Source organism: Amphibalanus amphitrite, unplaced genomic scaffold, assembly GCF_019059575.1.
Source record: "Amphibalanus amphitrite isolate SeventyFive unplaced genomic scaffold, NRLGWU_Aamphi_draft 001587F_arrow, whole genome shotgun sequence".
Lineage (NCBI taxonomy): Eukaryota > Metazoa > Arthropoda > Thecostraca > Balanomorpha > Balanidae > Amphibalanus > Amphibalanus amphitrite.
In genome coordinates, this window is record NW_024883080.1 from 93,858 (window position 1) to 107,377 (window position 13,520).

At 46.7% G+C, this 13,520-nt stretch overlaps 1 protein-coding gene across 2 annotated transcripts in view; it reads left to right on the forward strand.

The window, feature by feature from the left end:
- The first annotated feature begins 8,929 nt into the window (after window positions 1–8,929).
- The window catches only part of LOC122374012 (poly(U)-specific endoribonuclease-C-like), a 28,533-nt gene continuing 23,942 nt past the window's right edge, over window positions 8,930–13,520 (forward strand). The window contains exon 1 of one of the 2 annotated variants that reach the window (XM_043352509.1): window positions 8,930–9,116. The gene's annotated coding sequence lies outside the window, so the exon portion shown is untranslated. Of the gene's footprint in view, window positions 9,124–13,520 lie in introns of both variants that reach the window. The other variant, XM_043352511.1, reaches the window with a different exon arrangement.

Here is a 13,520-nt window from a genome sequence, read left to right on the forward strand (position 1 = left end):
GGCAAATAAATCCTTCTTGTCTGAAATAAAACATTTGTGTATTGATAAGCACGTTTTATAAGCAATGGTAGCAAGATTCTCTATGTATTTGGTTAAAGTGATAATTTAGAAGCAGATACTTACCGTCGCATTTCGTTATTTTTAATTAATAATTTATATTGTCAGAACTAGCAACATGTCTCTTCACTCAACAATAATTAGAAAAGTGAAAAAGAAATGATAAATTGCTTATATTTTGGTGAAACTAAAAATTAATTCAGCACATATTTTTTTTACAGCGTTGAAGTCCAGCTCCAAAGGACAGCTGACGATCGTAGCCGAGCAGGCTGTTTGGTACTTCTTCACTACTTCTTAGAAGTACCCGTTAGTACCGATCATGTCTCACATAATAAGCTATTGGAACAAAAATATCCATGTTCTTCTAATTATTCTCCTTTCACACTTTAAATAAATACTTTGAAATGCATTTACTAATTAATTTCACAAAAACGGCTTGAAATTTTACAACGTAAAAATACTTCTTCCAATTTCCACCATGAAACCACCACTATATTACTTGCTTACAGAACCGTGCGCACAGTGCGCGCAATTTTATCGTGACGTCAGAGGGTGCTTCCTCAGTGGCGCCCCCTGGCGGGGAACGCGTGCAAAAAGTCCAGCTCTTAGGCATGTCCTTATAATAGTGTCGGAGGAATGCACGCCATTCTGAAAGAGGCCCACGCCGACGGCTGTGCTGAAAGGGGCCAGGGACGGTTTTGATGGTCCAAGCCGAATGAAAAAGACGGCTGCGGGGCCAGGAACGGCTTTGAAGGCCCACGCCAATTGCAGGGTTCGACAACTAACGAGAGGTCTCGAAACACCACGATAGTTAGAAAGACCTGCTGGCCAAAATAAAAGGATGACAGTACGAGCTGGCATTCAGAAACTTACATGCCCGACCATGACGAAGCAGAGAGATACGTCATCGACTTATTAGACCAAAAAGTTCATTTATTCAAATAACCACCGCTAAGACAAACACATTTCGCGCAGCGCTTCGGCCTTCGGGAGAGCCCTCAAAGTCTCCATAATCAAGTGGGTTTTGGACCCATCCCACGTCCAAGACGGCTGCTTTAGTCTCCCTGCAGTCAGCGAAGTTGCCACTGCTAATTTCCTTATGTTGGGGAAGAGGTGGCAACCAGAGGGTGCAGGGTTCGGAAAAAGTGGATGCGACAACAACTCGAAGCCACATTTCATCGCTTCACTGATTGTCACCCCGCGCATGTACGGCAGGTGCGTGGCCGTGGGTCAGGTGCACACTTTATGTCAGCTTCCCTATAGCCTCTCCTCGATGTCTATCGAATGGACGCACATCATCAATTGTGCGCCCCTGTTTTAGAAAGTTGACAAGCAGAGCCCCGTCGGCATTCCAAAATGTAACCACTATCACTTTGCCGACTAACTTCAACTCGTACCACTCATTTGGTGGCCGTTACTCGGTGTGCACTGTGCTTCCACTTGCGCAACTCGGCACGGTGTCCCTTAGTGTCAACGTGTGACACCCACAATTCCTTTACGGTGACAAGTCAATGACATCTTCCAGATATTCGATAAAGTGGCCAAACATGCGGGCCATTCGTGCGGCCCTGGTGGCGCAGTCGGTTAAGGCGTCGACCCGCGGTGCGGGCGGTGCCGGATTCGGGTTCGATTCCCTGTTCCGCCCGTTCCGCGGGCGTCGTCCCCGGCTGTGTCACCAGGTGTGGGGTAGGCTCCCACTTCAGCCGTAGCCTGGGAGGTGGGGGTTCAAGGGCCAGGAGGAGGAGGAGCCCTCCTGTAAATGGGCCATAAGTGCCCGTTGGAGGGAGGCCTGAATAAAAAAAAAACACCGCGCTAAGCCTCCTTTAGAGCTTGCCTTTTCTCTGCAGAGTCAGCAAACGGGGGATACATCTTGCAGAGATCTTAAACATAACATGATAGATTCCAGTGGCGTAGCGAAGTGGGGGGGGGGGGCACAGGGGGCGCGTGCCCCTCCCATCGGGTCCAGGGGGCCCTTCGGTTCCCTGCGGCGCCAATCGGCCGCTGAGGGTCCACGCTGGCCATATTTCGTCTCAAAGGGACCCCACAGGGCTCGTCAGAGCATCTCATGGGCCCCTAAGTGGCGTATTAAGATCTCCGTAAGTTGCCCACGCCGGCTTCTTAGAGCCCTTGTCACCAATTAAGGCCCTAAGAGGCCGCCAAGGGCCCCTTACCAGCCTGCCCCTCACGGTCTCTGAGAATCTCTTGCTGACCTCTGAGGGCCCATTGGTGGCCTTGGCTCTGAGGGCGCATTGGTGGCCTCGGCTCTGATGGCCTATTGGTGGCCTCTGAGGGCCCTTACCGGCCTATTAGGAGCCGGCTCTACGAGCTGCATGCCCGCCTGTGATGGTCCAACACCAATTCTCATAGGGCCCCAATAACTGTGAGGAGTGCCTCTGATAGCCCACACCGGCGTTTCTGAGAGCCCACGCCGGCGTTTCTGAGGCCCCTTCTCCCCCAGCTCTGAGGGTCTTCATCAGAGGCTCCTAAGGCGACTCTGACGGCTCCACTGAGTCCACACTGGTGACTCTGAGGGTCCCAGTGGCGTCTGAGAATACTATTCCGGTCTAAAGGGACCCCCTCGGCGCTCCTGAAGGCACCACCGACCTCTGAGGTCCCCTTGTCGGCCTATGAAGGGCCCGCACCAGCACTCAGCTCAGCAGCTCTAAGGGTCCCACGCATATCTGTGATGGCCATAAACCAGTGTATCTGAGGGCCCCGAAACGGCGCTTAAGAGGGCCCTCACCGGCGACTGTGCAGGTCCCACTGCGGCGCCTCTGAAAGCCCCACACATATGCATCTGACGGACACCCACCAGTGACTTTTGCGTGGCCCACACCGGCAATTCTGAGGATCCCACCGGAGTCTGAGAGTACCGTGCCGTTCTCTAAGGACCCCACTGAACTTCTGAAGGTGCTGCCGGCCTCTGAAGACCCTTTGCCGGCCTGAGGAGTGAGGACACCTTGCCGTTCCCTAAGAATCCCCTGCCGGCTTGCGAAGGGTTCGCGACAGCAGCTCCTACGGCCCACAGGCCACACATCTGTGACGACTGACGAATGTACATACATATATGCTTCTTTGCTTATCTGTTTATTTTGATTTTTTTACCAACTGATAAGTAACAAAAGATTGGTAGGGCTCAGCGAACATTGGTAGGGCCCAAATAAACATTGGTAGGGCTCGGGCCCTACCAGGCCTATACAAAACGACGCCCCTGCACGGCAACGTGTCATTCAACACGGTAGAACCGTGCGCAAAAATGCTTCCACAAAATCGTATTCGTGTTTCGGAACACAGTGTCCGCCAATTGCGGGTATGAATACATGGCGATTACTCGAACAGTGTCATTGTACATGGGGAAGTCCGAGCTAGTTCATCCTGATTTGGACTAACCGTGTTTTGCTTCGCAATAAGGTTTAAATTACTCGATAAATACGGATTCATTAGCAAGTTAGTTGTTCGAACACATCGTTAAAGTGAGTCAGAAAACTCAAACTGTGCTAACATTTTTTTACAGTGTAAGGTCAGGTCAATTTTGCGACTTTTCCGTTAGGTAGGTATCCGTGGGTATATGTCAACGGGAGAAAATTGAAAGGCGCCTCTTTTGGACGAGCGTCATTCCAAACACTTTCAAACATCATGACAAGCTAAACCGAAAAATGGCACCCGTGACCTCTCCTCTCCTTATGTCCCTGAGCTGAGGTCATATCATGTCATGAGAGGTCCTCAGCAGTTGACAATAACTTTTGACAGCTACATGCTAGAGCGATGAAAACACCTCATGTGTTCAGCTCCACGATACGGATCGACTGATATGTAGTATGACCTCTTCCGGTCAGGTCATGTCCTTGACCTGAGGTCAAATTTTTAAAATTCTACGCGACGTGAAAAAATCAACGTGTCTTGACAACAGGAACATGGAACTTGCAAGGTAAATGACGTTACTTTCTGGAGTCAAAAGTTATTGCAAAAACTTTTTTCATGAAAACAGGCCATTTTTGGAGTTTTTGCCCTCTTAGAGTCTAGACTTAGAGGCTTAACCACTGACGTGAGGTCGAATCTGAGGACAATATCCAGAAAGGTCTGTGAAAGGGCTATCGAATGTGCTTTTCCGCAGCGCTGTAGCTCTATGATTTGTTCCCGAGTTGAGCGTTGGGTGTTTCAAAAAATGTTGAAATAGACAAAATTTGACCTTCAATGACCTCTGGTGACCTGACCTTTGACCTGACCTTAAAGATGACTGAAGTACCTATTTGATATTTCCGTATTTTTTTTTTGACCCTCTTTCGATTGCCAATTACCGCATGTCGCTACGTGGCCCAGGAACTGAGTTAGACGGTGGGGGTGGGGGGGGGGGTGGGTCAGACACCCCCGGCTCGGCGCGGTTGGTGAAGTGCACCGGCTCGGCGCGGGTAAAGATCACGGACACGATATGTTTGTAGGTGAGAAAAGAAGGGCCAGGGGACGGCGCAGAGTACCTTAGTGGACAGGTCTGTGAAGCTCATGACGGTAAGCTGCAGTCTCCACCGATATTGAAGAATGACTACCTATCAATAGTCAATCGGAGCGCAGGACAACACGGACGTTCAGCTACGTAGCATAGATGGTTCAAAATCTACTATACTATTTGTGAAATGAAACTCTGTCTGTCTGTTTGCACCGTGCAGAGGGGTGCTTTGACGCCGTGCACAGGTCAAACGGTGCGGTCGATGGGGCTGAAATTTTCACAGCGTGTTGATGACGTCACGGGCACGTGCAGTGGCGTGTTTCGGGTCTCGGGGGGTGGATGGTTTGCACGTGGCACGCCCTGGAAAAAGGTGCATTTTCTCCAAATTTTGCTCGGATCTCAAGCTTGCTTCAAGGCATCGGCAGCCGGGTTCAATCGCCTTTGACAGTAAAATGCATGACGATCGGCGGCGGGTGCCTCTCATTTGCGGATTGGCAGCTTATTTATTTTGATAAACAGAGGCGAATGAAGGTGTTGATTTTCGGTAAATAAAGACAGTTTTCAATGCGCTTACACAAATGCACCGCGTTTGACGCAATGCGCCACATTTGTCACGATGTGCCATTTTTGTCGCAAATTTTTGTCGATGTGCCATTTTTGCCATTTTTGTCCATTTTTGTCGCCATTTTTGTCGCATTTTTGGAGTAGCGGTAGGGGTAGTGGTAGTATTAGGGGTAAGGGTAGTGGTAGGGGTAGTGGTAGGGGTAGTTGTAGGGGTAGTAGTAGGGGTAGTAGTAGGGTAGTGGTAGGGGTAGTGGTAGGGGTAGAAGTAGGGTAGTGGTAGGGGTAGTAGTAGGGTAGTGGTAGGGGTAGTGTGATAGTGGTAGGGGTAGTAGTAGTGGTAGGGGTAGAAGTAGGGTAGTGGTAGGGGTAGTGGTAGGGTAGTGGTAGGAGTAGTGGTAGAGGTAGTGGTAGGAGTAGTGGTAGAGGTAGTGGTAGGGGTAGTGGTAGGAGTAGTGGTAGGGGTAGGGGTAGTGGTAGGGGTAGTGGTAGGGATAGTGGTAGGAGTAGTGGTATGGGTAGAAGTAGTAGAAGTGTGGTACAGGCCGATCCAATGTAATGTGGTGACCTATACGACCTGGCCTCACCGAAGGTGACCTGGCCTGACCCAGTGTGACCAGGGATGACCATCTTGACCTGACTTGACCCCGTATGACCCAAATTTCATCCAAGTAAGCCCTCAGAATAGTTATTATGTTCAAAATTTTCCTCTGTACGTTTCCGTCCATATCTCTGCTTCCAGACGACAGACCGATTTAAATCAAACACCATTCGAAAGCAAATTGGCTGGTGCGGCATTTTCTGGCTACGCCGCGAAGCAAGTGGCGCAGCCGCTTGTCTATATTACTATTTGAGGAGGGCGTAGTTTCTGTCTATTACGAAGGTCGCGACATGGTGCTACGTAGCGCGGGTTACAGATCACACCGTTGCACCTACCGCGCTGAAATTTGCGCAAGTTATAGAACAAGGATGGACAACGTGCCTTTGAGCGGTCTCGGCTCGATCGGATCGATAGCGAGCGCGTGGCGCGTGCCCAAAAAGTGCAAATTCGCGTCATAGACTTTACATGTATAAATCGGCTGGCAAAAACGGGCGAAAATGGCTAAATTTGCCCGACACGGGTCCGTTCCCCGTGCAATATCTCGGTAGCCGTGCGCCCGATCGGCACGGGGAAAACAGCATCGTGTAGAGAATCGAACGGGCAATCGAATAGTGTGCGGTGCAGGGGTGGCACGCGCCACGTGCAAGTGTGAGGGCAATTTCATTTCAAAAAGTGCCATTTTAAACGGATTTTGGAATTTATATTAATTTCAGGTGATCGTCAGACGGAATGAGTTGAAACAGCGCCTATTAGCAATAAAAATGTACCGTCTCTCATGGAAAAATTGTGAAAAGCTAATTGATCAAAAACAATGTGGAAAAAATCGCTGAATTAAATGGTATTTGTCCAAAATGTGCCACTAAAAAGTTACACGGGATTTGCTGCTTAACCTGATACGCTTGACAATTGAAAATGCTATCATTAGAAAGAGCATTCAATTCTCTCCAAGATCCAATCATCACGTTTGCATGACAAGCAACAGTATTCTTAAAAATATAAATGTTTTAAACCTCTGCAAAGCGATTTTTAGCGAAAAATATCTACGCCTTTCATTTGTCTGAAAACTACGCACCTCAATTATAAAGCACATTTGGCAGATTCTGAAGTGGAAAGCATGCTTATCAGACACGGGCACCTCGATGCGGTGGATATTTTTTCCACAAACCAAAACGTTTAGCCGTCAAAAAGCAATCGACCGAAATGGATAGATAACCCAACCGACACAAGAACAACCGAACACCCGCCGATCGAAAATATCCCTTTTCGCGTTGCGGAGCACGCGGGTCACCCTAGTAGGTACTAAGACACATACCTGCGATCGACACGGCGAATCTGACACGCAGTCACCTGACACTGACACACTGACATTCACCGCTGTCTGTTATTGCATTAGCTGTCGTCTCGTGGACCGTCAGTTCAATGTCACCGGAGACAAGCCCCAGGGCCAGACCCGAGTGATTGACAGAGAGATACGGGGCCGCGGGGAACGATCGATGGTTTCCCCGCAGTTCCCCGCAACCGCACCAGATGCTAGCGACATACGGCGGTGTTTACACGAGATATGAAGCAGCCGAGCGGTACACAGAGGCTGAGTGTAGGTATCACAGAGTTTCGGGGATATACTGCGGAGAACCGCCCTTGTGTCTCGGTATCAGTGTCAGGTCATCGATGCAACCCAAACAACACGTTGCTACAGAACAGATGTTTATGTTTATTTTATGGGAACGCGCAGAGCGAACATCAATATATTTTTGTCTCGGCAGAGTAATAGTGTTATCGAAAGATGTTGAAACCAAGAACCGTTCAAATGGAAGTGCAAAAACATGTACAACATGTCGTGTGATATTATGTCGTTTGATAACATGATATCATGTCGTTTGATAACATGTCGTTTGATATTAAAAACATGTCGTTTGGTATCATTTTCAGTCACCTGCATGCAATAACACATATTTTATGCGAGTTCAAAATGTTTCCATCCTTTTTGGTCCACCCTGTATTGCTCCAAGTGAAGGTGTTTCAGTTGGGCTTAACCCAACCGTAGCCCAAGTTCGATTATAATTATCACTTTTGCTGTGTAACTATTGGCCATTATATTTCATAGACAAGGGTATGTTCATGCACATTGCACACATTCATGCGACCAGTGGAAACATGTTTCTTCTGTGCCAGATTGAGTCTGGCAACAGTCAGTGGCATGCAATACGATGAGGCTGCTGAGGGGATCATAGCGGGATTGCGTGGTCGGCGTTGACGACATTCACGGGACCACGAACCCAGGCTCATTGCGCTGCACACAGAAAAATATTAACACCGTTAGCGGTGTAATTGCACAGTACATATCTGAGCACTTGAGGAAAGTTAATTTAGTCCCTTCCCCGCTTAAATTACTCGCGCTTCTAAATGAACACCAGGAAGAAGGTAATAGAACACTGTTAGGAGGGTTGGGTGTTTTACTACATGTAGCAAAACACCCAACCCTCCTAACAGTGTTCTATTACCTTCTTCCTGGTGTTCATTTAGAAGCGCGAGTAATTTAAGCGGGGAAGGGACTAAATTAACTTTCCTCAAGTGCTCAGATATGTACTGTGCAATTACACCGCTAACGGTGTTAATATTTTTCTGTGTGTGCCTTCGAGACCCATTTGGTGCCGCAGCTCCATTTTTTCTGTGTTAAATGGTAGAATAAAATCCCCTGTTTTATCATTATGATGACTGTTGCGCGTGGTCCACGGCATCTAATCGGCAGAGGCAACCTTTAGTCCCGGCTCCCGGCTGGTCCATTTTGCAGGTCGGAAGTCCATTTTATTTCCTCATATTTCTGTTCAGCTCGGACTCCTAACTTATTCAGATCGGGTTCGTGGCGTCGGATGGTCGGTGCGATCGTTGTTTGTTTCTCGCATAAGCTTACGATGTAAAACTATGCTATAAAATGATGATACTCCACCAGCACAACGCACAGCATGCATTTATACTCTGGCATGATCTATAATCATGATGTATGCGTACATACAAAAAAAAAAACTATGTCGGTATGCCACGGCATACATGTATCACTTTCTTTGTACAGTCCTAAAACAAAACGAGTACCTACATATCTATCGGTAAACCTGACTCGTATGCATTAGCATCGCCGGCATCAAACGTTTGACCAGCCGACAGCTCCGCGGAAGTACCCTGCACCACCAGGGCCGCAGTCTGAAGTTCCAGTCCCGGCTCGAGCCAAGGACACGGTCACGGTTCATGACCGCCATCCCGTCCCGATTATCGAGTGACGATCGCCGATCGCTGCGGGTTTATACGGGCTACCCGCGGCGGCGGCGGCGCGCATATTCGATAAACGGGACGCCGCACGCGACGCTGCGGTCCCGTGGGCGGTGTGGTGCGGCCGGCGGCCAGTCAGTGCCGGGGCACCAGTGGTGCCGGGTGGGCAGAGGAGCGGAGCGGCAGCTGGTGAGAGGTGGGAGCGGTGGTGCCGTTCTTGGTGCCGTTATAGTTCGTTCGTAGTTTGTGGAGTGGTGTATAGTGATTGGTGGACTGATACGTATAGTGATCCCTTGTCAGAGGTGCTTATATGCAGAGCCTCGTGCCGCTTACCTATGCGTGCAAGAGGCAGCTGTGGATTAACCCTCGCCCATGTAGGGGGGGGGGGCGCTAAGTGCAGCTACATTTCTTAGCTACACGCCGAACCGTTTCAGATAGCCTGCTCAAATTTTCAATACCCTTTGGGGCATCCTTTGCGCAACTTTTGGTAATTTTTTTTTATCAAGGTCATGTCAGGTCACGGAGTTATGACGTCATAAAGGGAACAACCTCCGGCCAGATTTACGCTAAATTGGAGATTGCTTCACATTGGTATAAATGCCGACTGACCTGACACACTGATGGATTGTTTTAGAAACACAACTGGCTGATTTGACATTGGCACAATGTCCGTTGACATTTTGAAGGTTACTAAAGGTCAAGGTAAGGGCAGTGACCTCGGTTGACCTGTAATGACTTCTTGCACTTGTATGCCTTTTCGGGGTATTTTGATGCCCTGAATTCGAATTTGCTATCCATTTCAGGCATCGTCGGTTGTTTCTTGTAGTTCATTTTGGGTCAGGGTCAGGTCAGTGACGTCACACGCCTGACGTGACCCAATGCACAAGTGACCTTGCAGACTTCCGGTGCTCCCAACGCATCATTTTTAGAGTTATGACATCGAAATATATACCAAACGATAGAGAATTGATCAAGGATCACGATAGTGAAGGTTTCAAGTCCATATCTCTTACCCTTTTGCCGCAATCAGCGCGGAACTCTGAAAAAGTTGTATTTTTCCGAAAATTTGACCTTTGACCGGTCATAAGTAGGTCAAATGTTGACCTAGGACCAAAAATATACCACCAATCGCGGGATCTCGTTGCGAGCAATCCGTTGGTCTTTTCCGCTAAGCTCTACGACGCTCCGTTTTCAAACGGCAGGGGGGTCGCACCAACCCCCCCCCCCCCTCTGCATGGGCGAAGGTGGCAAAACACCGTTTACGGGCGAGGGTTAATTCTTGCATTCATAAAGGTAGTATATGTATGTATGTAAATTAGTTATACACTAGGGTGACCCGCGTGCTCCGCAACGCGAAAAGGGTTATTTTCGATCGGCGGGTGTTTGGTTGTTCTTGTGTCGGTTGGGTTATCTATCCATTTCGGTCGATTGCTTTTTGACGGCTAAACGTTTTGGCTTGGAAAAAATATCCATCACATCGAGGTGCCCGTGTCTGATAAGCATGCTTTCCACTTCAGAATCTGTCATTATAGTTCAATGAACCTGTGAAATATGTTTTATAACCTAGGTGCGTAGTTTTATGACAAATGAAAGGCGTAGATAATTTTCGCTAAAAATGGTTTTGCAGAGGTTTAAAACATTTATATTTTTAAGAATACTGTTACTTGTCATGCAAAAGTGATGATTGGATCTTGGGGAGCATTGAATGCTCTTTCTAATGATAGCATGTTCAACTGTCAAACGTATCAGGTTAAGCAGCAAATCCCGTATAATTATTTAGTGGCACATTATGGACAAATGCCATTTTCTCCAACGATTTGTTCCACTTTGTTTTTGATCAATTAGCTTTTCACAATTTTATCATGAGAGGTGGTACATTTCTCCTGCGAATAGGCATTGTTTTAACTCACTTATTCTGACGGTCACGTGAAAATAAAATAAAATCCAAAATCCATTTAAAACGGAATTTTTTAAAATGAAATTGCCCTCACGGATGCACGTGGCGCGTGCCACCCCCTGCACCGCACACCATTCGATTGCCCGTTCGATTTTCTACACGATGGTGTTTTCCCCGTGCCAATCGGGCCCACGGTTACCGAGATATTGCACGGAAACCGGACCCGTGTGGGGCAAATTTACCCATTTTCGCCCGTTTTTGCAAGCCGATTTATACATGTAAAGTCTATGACGCGAATTTGCACTTTTTGGGCCCGCGCCACGCGCTCGCTATCGACCCGATCGAGCTGAGACCCCCCAAAGGCACGTTGTCCATCCTTGATCTATAAGTAGCGCGAATTTCAGCGCGCTGGGTGCAACGGTCTGACCTGTAACCCGCGCTACGTAGCACCATGCAGGCCCATGTCACTCCACTTTTGATGACATCATAAGGGGGTCACAGGACAATTAATGGCGCGGTGCGCCACAATCGCTCCCAAGCTACTGGCCAACAGCTGCCATTTTTGAAAATATTATTTTGAAATAAAGTTTCGAGTAATGAAAATATTGTAATAAAGTTGTAACTTAAATCTATACCATATCTAAAAACTTACTGAAAAATGATTTATCCATAGTAAAAATATAAACTCGATGCGTTTTTACGTTGCTTTCATGCTGTTGCAGAGGGTTTTTAAATCGTCTATATCTTCAAAACCGGCCATTTCTTAGCATATTGCTGCTCTTTTTTGTCGCTGGAAAATTAGTTAAGCTTTCCATTGACATCAACGGCTGAGCGGTATGTGCAGAGTGCCATCAATAATCTTCAAATGAAGTTAGTCATTTTTACGTTGCAAAGGAATGGAGTACCCCTTGCGAGCATCAGGGATGACGTCACTCAGGATCTGTCTCTGATTGGTCGGCGGGGGAGTGACTGTACCTTCTATAGATGGCCTTGGCACCATGTCGCGACCTCGGTAACCCTAGAGAAAAAAACATTAGAAACCATTAGGATTTTCTAATGGTTTCTAATGGTTTCTAATGGTTTTGAATGGTCTCTAATGGTTTTTGATGGTCTCTAATGGTATTCTAATGGTTTCTGATGGTTTTCTGATGGAAATTGATGGTGCTCTAATGGTCTCTAATGGTGTCCTAATGGTTTCTAATGGTCTCCAATGGTGTTTGATGGTTTCTAATGGAATTTGATCTGATGGTCTAATGGTCTAATGGTTTCTGATGGTTTTCTAATGGAATTTGATGGTACTCTAATGGTCTCTAATGGTTTCTAATGGTCTCCGATGGTGTTTGATGGTTTCTAATGGAATTCGATCTGATGGTCTAATGGTCTAATGGTCTCTAATGGTATTGTTATGATTTCTGATGGTCGCTAATGGTTTCAAATGGTATACTTGGTGGTCTAATGGTTTCCAATGGTTTTCAATAGCTTTGATTTTGGGCTCCAAACGGGTATTCTTATGGTTTCTGTTGGTGTTCTGACGGCATCTTTTCATTTATGATGATTTCAAAATTGTGATGGTCTAATGGTGTTCTAATGGTTTTTAATGGTCCTGTAATGGCTTTTTATAGATCTTGAATATGTTGTCAAACTCTAACTGTGCTTTATTATGTAAGGAGTGCTGCATCGACAGCGGACTGAACGATCGCTTTGAAACTTTCAGAGTTGGATTTAAGGGTATCAGCAGGCATAAAATGAATATCTCGGAATTCTGCTATCTGTGACCTATGGTCAGGTCAATTTTGCAACCTTTTCAGAGATAGAGACATGCTATATCGATTAAAATCCCTCATACAGATGTGTTCAGCATGACGATAAGGATCGACTGCTAATGCAACATGACCTTCCAGTAAGGTCATGACCTTGACTTTGTCAAATTTTTAAAATGACCTTTCAATGTCAACTTCGAGTTATTTCGATGCATCTCGTCGAGATGAATACGATGCTGGCAAAATAAATGTGCCTTCCTTGAGTGAAAAGTTATGAAAGAACACATTTTTCATAAAGATAGCTATTTTAGAACTTTTGCCCTCTGGAGCCTTCATTTAGTTCAGATCTGAGGACACATTCCAGAAAGAGGGTTAACCCGGCGGCTGCTGGGCCTCTGCGGCACCGCCCAAGATTACTTTACTCCTACTCTACTAGTGATGTTAATTACGGAAAATCGGAATACCGATACCAAACACCAACCAAAACCATGGGGAAATACCGAAACCAAACCAACTTGGGAAACTGAGGGAAATACCAACTTTTTACCGATTTCTTAGCCTCTTATACGTTAGTGAGGGCTTATGATACCAACAAAATACCAAACACATTACTGAGTACGATTGAAATACCAAATACCAAGTTGGTATCATCGGTTTGGTATCGGTATACCAAAAAGTTGGTATCCGATTGACATCTCTACTACCTACTCGAAAAGAGCTATCGAATGCGTTTTCCTGCGGCGTTGCAGGCTTTATTGGCTCCCGAGTTCTGCTCCGGTTTGTCAAAATTTGTTAAGAAATGGTAAAATTTGATCTTCTGATGACCTCTGGTGACCTGACCTTTGAACTACGTGTATTAGTATTTTATTATATAACTGGCCTATTATATCATTGACCTATTATTGACCTATTAGTATTTTAGAAGCATTTTCTCCA